At 40.3% G+C, this 13,054-nt stretch overlaps 1 pseudogene; it reads left to right on the top strand.

The window, feature by feature from the left end:
* Window positions 1-3,380: 3,380 nt before the first annotated feature.
* Window positions 3,381-12,830, top strand: LOC149120440 (constitutive coactivator of PPAR-gamma-like protein 1 pseudogene; annotated as a pseudogene).
* Window positions 12,831-13,054: the final 224 nt, after the last annotated feature.

The raw sequence follows: 13,054 nt of genomic DNA, 5'->3' as shown, positions 1-13,054 counted from the left end.
TGCTGGTTGTTAAATGCCATCTGTGGATCTCTTATTTCTACCAAACTCTTAAATGTCATTTTCAAAATCAATTCAAATAGAAAAATAATGTATAGCACTTTTAGTTAATATGTGAGGTATAACTGTATTAACTTTCTTAATTTGGAACAGGTCTATACATTCATGAATTATTAGAAAAGGATATTATCTTGCATACTTAGAAGAATGAAAAGCTATCATTGGAAATGCCTCCATTTCCAACTATTTTATTTATTTATTTTTTGAATTATGCAGTAAATTTTATTGCAATAACTATATGTGGATATGTAATAAACATACACACAAACACACATGCATAAACATGCACAGACACATACACAAACATTTACAAAGACACATGCACACATACAGAACCAAACATACACACATTACAGTGAGAATCCTGGGCTTTGGCTTGAGTATTCACACTTCTAAGTTTTTTTAAGATTTATATATTTGAAAGAGATGGAGAGACAGAGATATACTGCATCCACTGGCTCACTTCCTGAATGGCTGCAACAGTCAGAACTGGATCGATCTAAAGCCAGGAGCCAGGGGGCTTCTTTCGGGTCCCCCACACAGGTGCAGAGGGCCAAGCACCTGGACCATCTTCAGCTGCCTTTCCAGGCCATAGCAAAGAGCTAAATTGGAAGAGTGGCCAGGACAAAAACCAGTGCACAAATGGGATGCAGGTATTGCAGGCTGAGGCCCAGCCTACTACACCATAGCATCAGCCCCTGACACACAGATATTTAGATATATTTATATTCATCACATGAACAAATGAGACTATACAGATTCATTTCTGTTATTTTAAATGAAGAGCTAACATGTATATTTATTAAGTAATCTTATATTTAATATTTTGGGGGAGTACTTACCTTTCTAGCAATTTAATAATTTAGATAATCTGAAAAAGTTTCAATTACAATTCATTTAATGCATTGGAGTTAAGTATATTAAATATCCTTTTAAAAGCATTGCTGAGTTTAAAGGGTTTCTCTGGAGTCAGAGAAGAGGAATGAGGGCATTTGGAAAAGCAGGTAAGCTGCTACTTGGGGCACCTGCATCCTATATCTGAGTGCCTGACTTTGAGTACTAGCTCTGGTTCTGATTCTAGCTTCTTGCTAATGCACACCCAGGGAAGCAACAGCTGATGCCTCAATTACCTGGGTCCCTGTCACCCATTTGGTGACTTGGGTTGAGTTCGGGGCTCCTGGCTTTAGCCTGGTCTAGTCCCAGCTGTTGCAGGCACCTGGGAAGTGAACCAGCATATGGACGATCTCCTCCCCTCATCTCTCAGTCAATCTGCTTTTCAAATACAATGAAAATAAATAAATAAAAATTTTAAATAAAAATAAGAACAGGAAGCTGCAGGGAGAGACAGTCTTCTTTTTCTTTGTTGTCTTCCATTACTCAGAGGACTGGATTTTACCAGCCATATGGAGGTAAAATACATCCCTGTAGCTTCTGGGCTTTAATGGGAAATGAGACAGCTGCTAAAGCCAACACCATCAAATGGCTACATCCTCAGTGAAAGTGTGTATGAGGAAATTTCACCTGACACTGAAAGGAGATAATAAGGAAAATTGTCCATTTGGGCTTCTCCTGTCAGTGTTGAAAACCTCAGTAAAGAAGTTGAAACCTCAGCTCTACACTCAAGTTTTTTAGGCCCACTATTCTACATAAATATTTGTTTCCTTTTCTTTTTCTTATGTATGAAGGGTCTGTAAAAAGTTTATGGAAGTGCATATTATTAAAAAAAAACTATGTATATATTTAAAAATATTTTTACCAAAATGAACTTATCTTTGAATTCCATTTTCAACAAATTTTTGAGGGTACTTTCATATGATTTTTATGAGTCTATTTTACAGTTACAAACTGGGAACCACTTAGGTGCATTTTTGCTTATTTCCCCCCAGTTAATGTTCTGCATCATAAGTGTTTTAAGCTATTTTTATTTATTTTAAAGGCAGTGTGTGTGTGTGTGTGAGAGAGAGAGAGAGAGAGAGAGAGAGAGAGAGAATATCTTCCATCTACTGGTTCACTCCCCAAATGGCTGTAACAGCCAGGGCTGGGGCAGACCAAGGCCAAGAGCCAGGGGATTCTTCTGATTCTCTCACTTGGGTGCAGGAGCCTATTTTCCACTGATTTCCTGGGTACATTTGCAGGGAGCTGGATCAGAAGTGAAGCATCCAGTACTCAAACTGGTGCTCATATTTTATGCTGGCATTGCAGGTGGTGGCTTTATCTACTGCACTACAATGTTGGTCCCACATTATCAGCCTTAAATTTGTATCCACAATGAATAATAAATGATCAGCAAAACCCTTCTTGTTTCATGCAAGAAAAGCATGTGATTTGACTGTAAGTCCATCCATGGTGAAATGTTAACATGACTTTTAGGCCGGCGCTGCGGCTCACTAGGCTAATCCTCCGCCTTGCGGCGCCGGCACACTGGGTTCTAGTCCCGGTCGGGGCGCCAGATTCTGTCCCGGTTGCTCCTCTTCCAGGCCAGCTCTCTGCTGTGGCCAGGGAGTGCAGTGGGGGATGGCCCAAGTGCTTGGGCCCTGCACCCCATGGGAGACCAGAAGTACCTGGCTCCTGCCATCGGATCAGCGCGGTGTGCCGGCCGCAGCACACTGGCCGCGGCGGCCATTGGAGGGCGAACCAACGGCAAAGGAAGACCTTTCTCTCTGTCTCTCTCTCTCACTGTCCACTCTGCCTGTCAAAAAAATAAATAAATAAATAAAAATAAAAAAAATAAAAAATAAAAAAATTTCTTTAAAAAAAAGAAATGTTAACATGACTTTTATATTGCATTGTCGTTCTAGAGACACAAACATCTCTTGTATCCTAATTTGATTATTCCAGCAATTTGCCCCCTGTCAGTCTCAATTAGAAAGAATAAACAAAGCTTTATTGAGAGTCTATGAGTTATAATTAAATTCACTCGTCCAATGATTTGAACTGGAGACTGATTGTTGAGATTGATTGATTTATTCTACTTTTTTACTTTTTAAAAAACTAAAAGGCACAGATTTCATGTACTTCATATATTCAGCTTTAAGACTATATTGATATTTACCATTCTACCTTTCCCCTCTCCCTCACTCCCATTTTATTTTATCCAAAGATCTACTTTCAATTACCTTTATGCACAGAAGATCAAGTCTATAATAGTCCCCTCCTGCCTGCCTGCCTGGCCTATCAGTGTGGCAGCAGCGGTAGCAGCAGGTCCCTCTCAGACTTGGCCCAGGGAGGCGGTAACACATGGCTGCCATGGCAGCCATGAGCACACCCCAACCTACCCCAGCCCGGCCTAGAGGCTGCCACCACTGTGCCAGGGCCCTGCTGCCATGGGCATGCAGGGCTTCCAGGACTACATCGACAAGCACTGCCAGAGCGCTGTGGTGCCAGTGGAGCTGCAGAAGCTGGCCCAGGGCAGCTTGGTGGGCGGTGGGTGGCAGCAGCCCCCACAGACCCTGCTTTGCTTGCCTGTGAATGCAAATGACTGCCTGCATTGCCTATACAGCGCTTCTACACTGACTGGGTTAGCGGCAGCCAGTGGAGCCACATGCTCAGCTACCTAGAGGTGCTGGCCAAGGCCTACTCTAGGGGCAACATCGAGCTGCTGGTGTTCTTCAATGGCATGCTGGAGAAGATGCAGCTGCAGGAGTGGGTCAAGTGGCAGGGCAATGAGTGCCAGATGGTGCAGCAGATCATAAGCTGCCATCCAAGGTCTGGTTCCTGCTGCCCCTCTGCATGGCCCACTGCATCTGCCTGGTGCTCATCCGCTTCCATGTCAAGGTCACACAGAGCATTGAGGATAACCATCAGGAGGTGATTGGCTTCTGCAGAGAGAATGGCTTCCACAGCCTGGTGGCATAGGACTCTCACTATGCCCTGTGCAACATCCCTTGTTACTTCAGCGCCCATGCTCTCAAACTGAGCTGCAAGGGAAAGAGCCTTACCATGAGCCAGTACCTGATGTACGAGATTGCCAAGCAGCTAGACCTGAATCCAAACCGTTTCGTGTTTTTGCTTCTCTGCTAGGAAATCACATTCTACCTGATGAGGATCTGGCATCATTTCATTGGAATCTGCTAGGTCCTGAACATCCACTAGCCTCACTAAAGGTCCAGGCCCAGCAGCTGGTCTTGCCACCCTGTGACATAGTGAGCACAGCTGTCTCCGACTACATCCACAACATTCAGGACAGCTCTGACCTGGATGCCATAGCTAAAGATGTTTTCCAGCACTAATAGTCTAGAGCAGGTGACAAAGTTACTTGATTTAAGAGAGCAATTAGATATTACTCAGCAACTACTAAGCCTGTGTCATTTCACCCACCACATTACTTAGACGGACCAAATCCAAAATTTCTTGTGATGCTGCTGCCCTATGTTCCCCTCAGATGCTCAACATTCCACAGACCTCTATGCAAGTGAAGCCCATGGCCCCACAGGTGCCTGGCCCAGGGGGCACCCCGGGCCAGGGATCATACCCCTATGGTCTGGACAGGAGCGGGAAGGCCTTGGTGGAACAGAACAGCTACAGCAACATTCTGCATGAGGGGAAGCATATGCTGCTGTATGAGCACTCCTCACCCATTAATCCAGCCCAGGGTGGCAGCCCCAACCATGTGGATTCTACCTACTTCCCTAGTTCTTCCACTTCATCGTCTTCAGACAGTGATGAGGGCAGTGCAGGGGCAACAAACCACATCAGCGGGAATAAGATTGGCTGGGAGAAGACAGGAAGCCATGCAGAACCTCAGGCATGGGGGGATGCAGGAGACCAAAGGCAGAAAGTTCACCCACTGCCTCTTCAGGAAGCCAGACAGTGTAATGCAAAGGGAGTCAGATGGGCACAGTCCAGCTGAACCTGTGGCTCCTGTTGATGCCCACCAGGAACCACATGGACATCACTACCCCTCCCCTGCCCCTATTGCACCTGAGGTGCTAAGAGTGGCTGAGCACAGGCACAAGAAGGGGCTGATGTACCCCTGCATCTTCCATGTCATGACCAAGGGTGAAATCAAAATTGCTGTTTCTATTGAAAATGAAGCCAACAAAGACCTGCCTCTGGCCACCCTTCTCTATAGGCCAGTTCATCAGTATGTTTACAGAGTCCTGTTAAGCTTGGCAGAAAGCAGAAAAAAAAACTGAGAGACTTGCTTTTAGAAAGAACAGACTTCCATCAGAATTCTCGCCGGTGATCATTAAGGGATGGGCAGCTTAGAAAGGGAAGTCTCCTCAAATTCCAGAACTGATGGAAGCCCTGGCCTTCAGGGAATGTACCTGCCCTACTTGAAGAGGCTTTGGCTGGGCAAGGCAGTGGAGGACAAGAACCGCAGGATGAGGGCCTTCCTGCCTGCATGCGGTCAAACACTCCTGCCATGCTGAACCCTGCCAAAGTGCCCACCCACCTCATGGTGCTCTGCTGTGTTTTACAGTATATGGTGCAGTGGCCAGGAGCTTGAATACTGCAGCATCAGGAACTAAATGCCTTCCTGACCCAGTCGCTGTTCCCCAAGCTCTATGAGCCAGATCAGCTACAGGAGCTCAAGATTGAGAACCTTGACCCCCAAGGGATTCAACTGTCAGCTCTCTTCATGAGTGGGGTGGACATGGCGCTATTCATAAATGACGCGTGTGGACAGCCCATCCCCTGGGAGCACTATTGTCCACGGATGTATTTTGATGGGAAGCTCTTCCAGTCCAAGCTCCTCAAAGCCAGCCAGGATATGTTTATTGTGCCAGTACCAGGCTTTTTATATATAATATATAACCACCCTGTGGTATGTCTTGAAATATGGTATTATCCTTGTTGTTTAAAATTGTTTCATATATTTGGGGTCTCATGTTTACATGAATTCAAGCATCATTTTTCCTGTAGATTTATAATATCACAATTGATTTTAACATTACCATGGTTTGTATTATGACACTACAATGAAAGTTTATCACAATATATTATGACCACAGAGATTTTTTGATCATAATTCAATGATGGTTCATGATATCAGAATTGATATGATATCACAATAGTGGTTTTATACATCACTATCATGGTTTAGGACACCATAATTATGAATAAACAATGGAAAGCTTATGACACCACAATTATTTTATTACATCACAACTGAATATGACATCACAATGTTAGGTTTATTTATTACATCAAAATATATATATATATATATATATATATATTTTACTTTCAAACTTTTATTTAATGAATATAAATTTCCAAAGTACAGCTTATGGATTACAATGGCTTCCCCCCCATAACGTCCCTCCTACCCGCAACCCTCCCCTTTCCCACTCCCTCTCCCCTTCCATTCACATCAAGATTCATTTTCATTTCTCTTTATATAGAGAAGATCAGTTTAGCATACATTAAGTAAAGATTTCAACAGTTTGCTCCCACACAGAAACATAAAGTGAAAAATACTGTTTGAGTACTAGTTAGAGCATTAAATCTCAATGTACAGCACACTAAGGACAAAGATCCTACATGAGGAGTAAGTGCACAGTGACTCCTGTTGTTGACTTAACAAATTGACACTCTTGTTTATGGCATCAGTAATCACCCTAGGCTCTTGTCACGAGTTGCCAAGGCTATGGAAGCCCCCTGGGTTCACTGACTCTCATCATTTTTAGACAAGGCCATGGTCAAAGTGGAAGTTCTCTCCTCCCTTCAGAGAAAGGTACCTCCTTCTTTGATGACCCATTCTTTCCACTGGGATCTCACTCACAGAGATTTTTCATTTAGGTCTTCTTTTTTTTTTCCCCAGAGTGTCTTGGCTTTCCATGCCTGAAATACTCTCATGGGCATTTCAGCCAGATCCGCATGCCTTAAGGGCTGATTCTGAGGCCAGAGTGTTGTTTAGGACATTTGCCATTCTATGGGTCTGCTGTGTATCTCACTTCCCATGTTGGACCATTCTCTCCCTTTTTGATTCTATCAGCTAGTATTTGCAGACACTATTCTTGTTTATGTGATCCCTTTGGTTCTTAGTCCTATCATTATGATCAATTGTGAACAGAACTTGATCACTGGGACTAGTGAGATGGCATTGGTACGTGCCACCTCGATGGGATTGAATTGGAATCCCCTGGTATGTTTCTAACTCTACCGTTTGAGGTAAGTCAGCTTGAGCATGTCCCGAATTGCACATCTCTTCCCTCTCTTATTCCCACTCTTATATTTAACAGTGATCACTTTTCAGTTAAGTTTCAGCACTTAAGAAGGATTGTGTATTGATTACAGTATTCAACCAAAAGTATTAAGTAGAACAAACAAAAAAAATACTAAGAGGGATAACATATCAAGTTGCTCATCAACAGTCAGGGTGAGGGCTGATCAAGTCACCGTTTCTCATAGTGTTCATTTTACTTTAACAGGTTTCCTTTTTGGTGCTCAGCTAGTTGTCACCTATCAAGCAGAACAAGTGGTATTTGTCCCTTTGGGATTGGCTTATTACACTCAGCATAATGTTTTCCAAATTCCTAACAGGGACCACTTTTCAGTTAAAATTTAAACACCTAAAATAATTGTGTGTTAATTACAGAGTTCAACCAATGGTACTAGAACAAAAAATACTAAAATGGATAAAGTATTACATTGTACATCAACAGTCAGGACAAGAGCTGATCAAGTCACTGTTTCTCATAGTGTCCATTTCATTTCAACAAGTTTCCCCCTTGGTGCTCAGTTAGTAGTCGCCGATCAGGGAGAACATATGATATTTGTCCCTTTGGGACTGGCTCAATTCACTCAGCATGATGTTTTCCAAATTCCTCCATCTTGTTGAAAATGACAGGGTTTCATTGTTTTTGACTGCTGTATAGTATTCTATGGAGTACATGTTCCATAATTCCTTTATCCAGTCTACTGTTGATGGGAATTTGGGTTGGTTCCAGGTCTTAGCTATTGTGAATTGAGCTGCAATAAACATTAATGTGCAGACAGCTTGTTTGTTTGCCAAATTCATTTCCTTTGGGTAAATTCCAAGGAGTGGGATGACTGGGTTGAATGGTAGGGTTATCTTCAGATTTCTGAGGAATCTCCAGGCTGACTTCCATAGTGGCTTAAACAGTTTGCATTCCCACCAACAGTGGGTTAGTGTCCCTTTTTCCCCACATTCTCACCAGCATCTGTTGTTAGATTTCTGCATGTGAGCCATTCTAACCGGGGTGAGGTGAAACCTCATTGTGGTTTTGATTTGCATTTCCCTGATTGCTAGCGATCTTGAACATTTTTTCAAGTGCCTGTTGGCCATTTGGATTTCCTCTTTTGAAAAATGTCTATTGAGGTCCTTGGCCCATCTCTTAAGTGGGTTGTTGGTTTTCATGTTGTGGAGTTTCTTGATCTCTTTGTAGATTCTGGTTATTAACCCTTTATCTGTTGCATAGTTTGCAAATATTTTTTCCCATTCTGTCAGTTGCCTCTTCACTTTCCTGACTGTTTCTTTTGCAGTACAGAAACTTCTCAATTTGATGCAATCCCAATAGTTGATTTTGGCTTTGACTGCCTGTGCTTCTGGGGTGTTTTCCAAGAAGTCATTGTCGGTACCTATATCTTGCAGGGTTTTTCCAATGCTCTCTAATAATTTGATGGTGTCAGGTCATAGATTTAAGTCTTTAATCCAGGTTGATTGAATTTTTGTGTAAGGTGAAAGGTAGAGATCTTGCTTCATTATTCTGCACGTGGAAATCCAGTTTTCCCAGCACCATTTATTGAATAGACTGTCCTTACTCCAGGGATTGGTTTTGGATCCTTGATCAAATATGAGTTGGCTGTAGCTGTTTGGATTGATTTCTGGTGTTTCTATTCTGTTCCATTGGTCTATCCATCTGTTTCTGTACCAGTACCATGCTGTTTTGATTACAACTGCCCTGTAGTATGTCCTGAAATCTGGTATTGTGATGCCTCCAGCTTTGTTTTTGTTGTACAAGATTGCCTTAGCTATTCGAGGTCCCCTGTGTCTCCATGTGAATTTCAGCATCATTTTTTCCAGATCTGAGAAGAAGGTCTTCGGTATCTTGATTGGTATTGCAATGAATCTATAAATTGCTTTTGGGAGAATGGACATTTTGATGATATTGGTCTTCCAATCCATGAGCATGGAAGATTTTTCATTTCTTGGTATCCTCTTCTATTTCTTTCTTTAAGGTTTTATAATTTTCATCATAGAGATCTTGAACATCCTTGGTTAAGTTTATTCCAAGGTATTTGATCGTTTTTGTAGCTATTGTAAATGGGATTGATCTTAGCAGTTCTTCCTCAGCCATGGCATTGCCTGTGTATACAAAGGCTGTTGATTTTTGTGCATTGATTTTATACCCTGCTACTTTGCCAAAATCTTCTATGAGTTCCAATAATCTCTTAGTAGAGTTCTTTGGGTCCCCTAAATAAAGAATCATGTCATCTGCAAAGAGGGATAGTTTGAGTTCTTCCTTCCCAATTTGTATCCCTTTAATTTATTTTTCTTGCCTAACAGCTCTGGCTAGAACTTCCAGAACTATATGGATTAGCAGTAGTGAGAGTGGGCATCCCTGTCTGGTACCAGATCTCAGTGGAAATGCTTCCAGCTTTTCCCCATTCAATAGGATGTTGGCTGTGGGTTTTTCATAGATTGCTTTGATTGTATTGAGGAATGTTCCTTCCAAACCCAGTTTGCTTAGAGTTTTCATCATGAAAGGGTGTTGTATTTTATCAAATGCTTTCTTGGTGTCTATTGAGATAATCATATGGTTTTTCTTCTGCAGTCTGTTAGTGTGGTGTATCACATTGATTGTTTTGTGCACATTAAACCATCCCTGCATACCAGGGATAAATTCCACTTGGTATGGGTGGATGATCTTTCTGATGTGTTGTTGCATTCTATTGTCCAGAATTTTATTGAGGATTTTTGCGTCTATGTTCATCAGGGATGTTGGTCTGTAATTCTCTTTCAATGCTGCATCTTTTTCAGGCTTAGGAATTAAGGTGATGCTGACTTCATAGAAAGAATGTTAGGTTTATTTATTACATCAAAATATATTTTAACATCACCATGAACATCATGATTTTTAATGACATTGCAATTGATTACCATGAGACATCATGATGAAGGTTTATGATATATCAAAATTTTACATCACAGTATTTGGTTTGTGATATCATAATATTGGTTTATCTTACCATAATATTGGTATATGACATCACATCAGTTTTTTTAAAGATTTATTTATTCATTTGGAAGAGTTCACAGAAATAGAAGGAGAGGCAGAAAGAGTGAGGGGTCTTCCATCCAGTGGTTCACTCCCCAATTTGCTGAAATGTCCAGAGCTGCACTGATCTGAAGCCAGGAGCCAGGAGCTTTTCCTGGGTCTCTCATGAGGGTGCAGGGGCCCAAGGACTTGGGCCATCTTCTACTGCTTTCCCAGGCCATAGCAGAAAGCCAGATCAGAAGTGGAGAAGCTGGGACTTGAACCAGTGCCCATATGGGATGCCAGCACTGCAGGCAGTGGCTTTACCCACTAAAGCCCCGATTTTTAAAGATTTATTTATGTATTCATTTGAAAGTCATAGTTGCACAGAGAAGGAGAGGCAGAGAGAGAGAAGAAGAAGAAGAAGAAGAAGAAGAAGAAGAAGAAGAAGAAGAAGAAGAAGAGGAGGAGGAGGAGGAGGAGGAGGAGGAGAAGGAGGAAGAAGAAGAAGAAGAAGAGAGGTCTTTCATTCACTGGTTCACTCCCCATCTGGCTGCAATGGCCCGAGCTATGCTGATTCAAAGCCAGGAGCCAGGATCTTCCTTGAGGTCATCCACTCAGATGCAGGAGCCCAAGGACATTCCACTTTCCACTGCTTTCCCAGGCTATAGCAAAGAGCTGGATTGAAAGTAGAGCAGCTGAGATTCAAACCAGCGCCCATATGGGATGCTGGCACTGCAGGTGGTGGCTTTACATGCCATGCCACAGCACCATCCCTTTGAAGTTGATTTTTAACATGTATTTAACATGTACAGTTAGGACTTCACATTTTATCATTACAGAACAATTGTGGTTGTATTAAATCACAATTGATTTTGAATTGCAATAGTTTTTGTGAGTTCATAGTTCATTATGACAGAGTGGTAGGCTTATGATATCACAATATGGTTTATATAACCAGACTGATTTTGATGTTGTGAGCCTCTGTGACTCCACAATTGATTGTGACAATGACAGTTGATTTTAATCACAATGATTTTGAATTCACAGTTGTTTTAGGACATTGTATTTGATTATGATAGCCCAATGGTACTTTTATGTATAATTACATCAAAGTGGAAAGATTACAAGGTTCCAATTTTTCTATAACTTCACAATTATGACATCACAGTTTTAACACTGCAATGTCAAAATTATGGTTTACTACATCAAAATTGATTACAATTTCAGAAGGGATTTAATGACAACATCAATGATTATGACAATGGTAGCTTATGACGTAACAATCGTGTCTAAGGTTATCACGTTATTTTGCTTTCACAATAACATTTTGATGTTACAATAATAGATTTATGAAGTCACAATTTTTATGTTTTCATGTTATAACACCACAATATTTATATCAAATTGTATTTTATTAATCTGAATTCATTAGGACATCACAATGATTAACATGACTTAACAATTGATTATGATATCTCAATGATTTTTACAATACAATTGATTATGGAATAGAAATCATAGGTTTATGAGATTATAATGGTTTTTATGTCATCAAAATAGATTTGAATTTACAATGATACCATGACATCAATTGAAACTTCATAATGATTGTATTTCCTCTTAATGTCATAATGATTTTATGATTTCAGAGTTCATTAAAATATGACAGTTGTTGGATATGACATCACCATGCTTGGTTTATGGCATCACATTTGTTTCTGAAATCATCTTTATGACATCACAATTGATTATGACATGACAACATAGCTTTATGACATCACAATTGAACTTATGTCATCAAAATTTATTATAACATTATTGATTATACAATATAAAGGTGGTTTATGACTTCAGAATTGATTATTGCACAATGATAAATTTATGAATTCAGAATGCTTTATGACTTCACCATTGATTATGACATCATGGTGGTGGGCTTGTGAAATCACAATGCTGTATATGAAATCACAATTGATGATACTCTAATAGTGTTTATTGCATTATAATTGATATGACATAATAATAGTAGGTCTGTGATATTGCAATGGCATTATGACTTTACAGTTGATCAATAATGACAACACTTTTTTTGTGCAATTAAAATGTTGGATCATGACATCAATGGCTTTTCTGTTTCACAGTTGACTATGATATCAAGATTTTCATTATGGCATCACAAATGATTATGAGAATACAGTGGTATTTTCATTATAGTACATTGGTTCTTGTAATTTTTCCTTTGCTTATTATATCACAATGGTTTTATGACAACATATAGTGGCTCATGTTATTAGATTGATAATGTAACAGTGGTAGGATTATGGTAAAACAATCTTGTTTTATCACATCTCCATTGATTATGACATCACAAGGCTTTCATGATATCACAATTGCTTATGCCATAACAATAGTGGTTTAAAACATCACAATTATGATGTAACAGTTATATTTTTATGAAATCAGTGGTTTTTGGCTACATCGTTGATTATGACTTCAGAAGAAACAGCTGCTGACATTACAGTGGTTATTTTATGGATTCACAATATTGGTTTAGGCATCAGTGATTTTTACAATATCATTATTGATTATGACATCATAATGTGAATTATGTTATAATTTATTCTGACATCAAAAAGGATAATTTGTGACACTGCAATTGTGTTTTACATAATCAGAATTGTGATTTATGCCATTAGTTGATTATTGTATCTCAATAGTTGATACTGCAATGCTTTGATGGCTTCACACATAACTACAACAACAGAGGTTGGTTTATAACATCATGGTGATATATTTAAGGCATCACATTATTGGCATATGACATCTCA

Source organism: Oryctolagus cuniculus, chromosome 19 (genome assembly GCF_051225735.1).
Source record: "Oryctolagus cuniculus isolate XC-2025 breed Fujian yellow rabbit chromosome 19, ASM5122573v1, whole genome shotgun sequence".
Lineage (NCBI taxonomy): Eukaryota > Metazoa > Chordata > Mammalia > Lagomorpha > Leporidae > Oryctolagus > Oryctolagus cuniculus.
The sequence above is the reverse complement of the archived record's forward strand: the minus strand, read 5'-3'. Positions and strand labels throughout refer to the sequence as shown.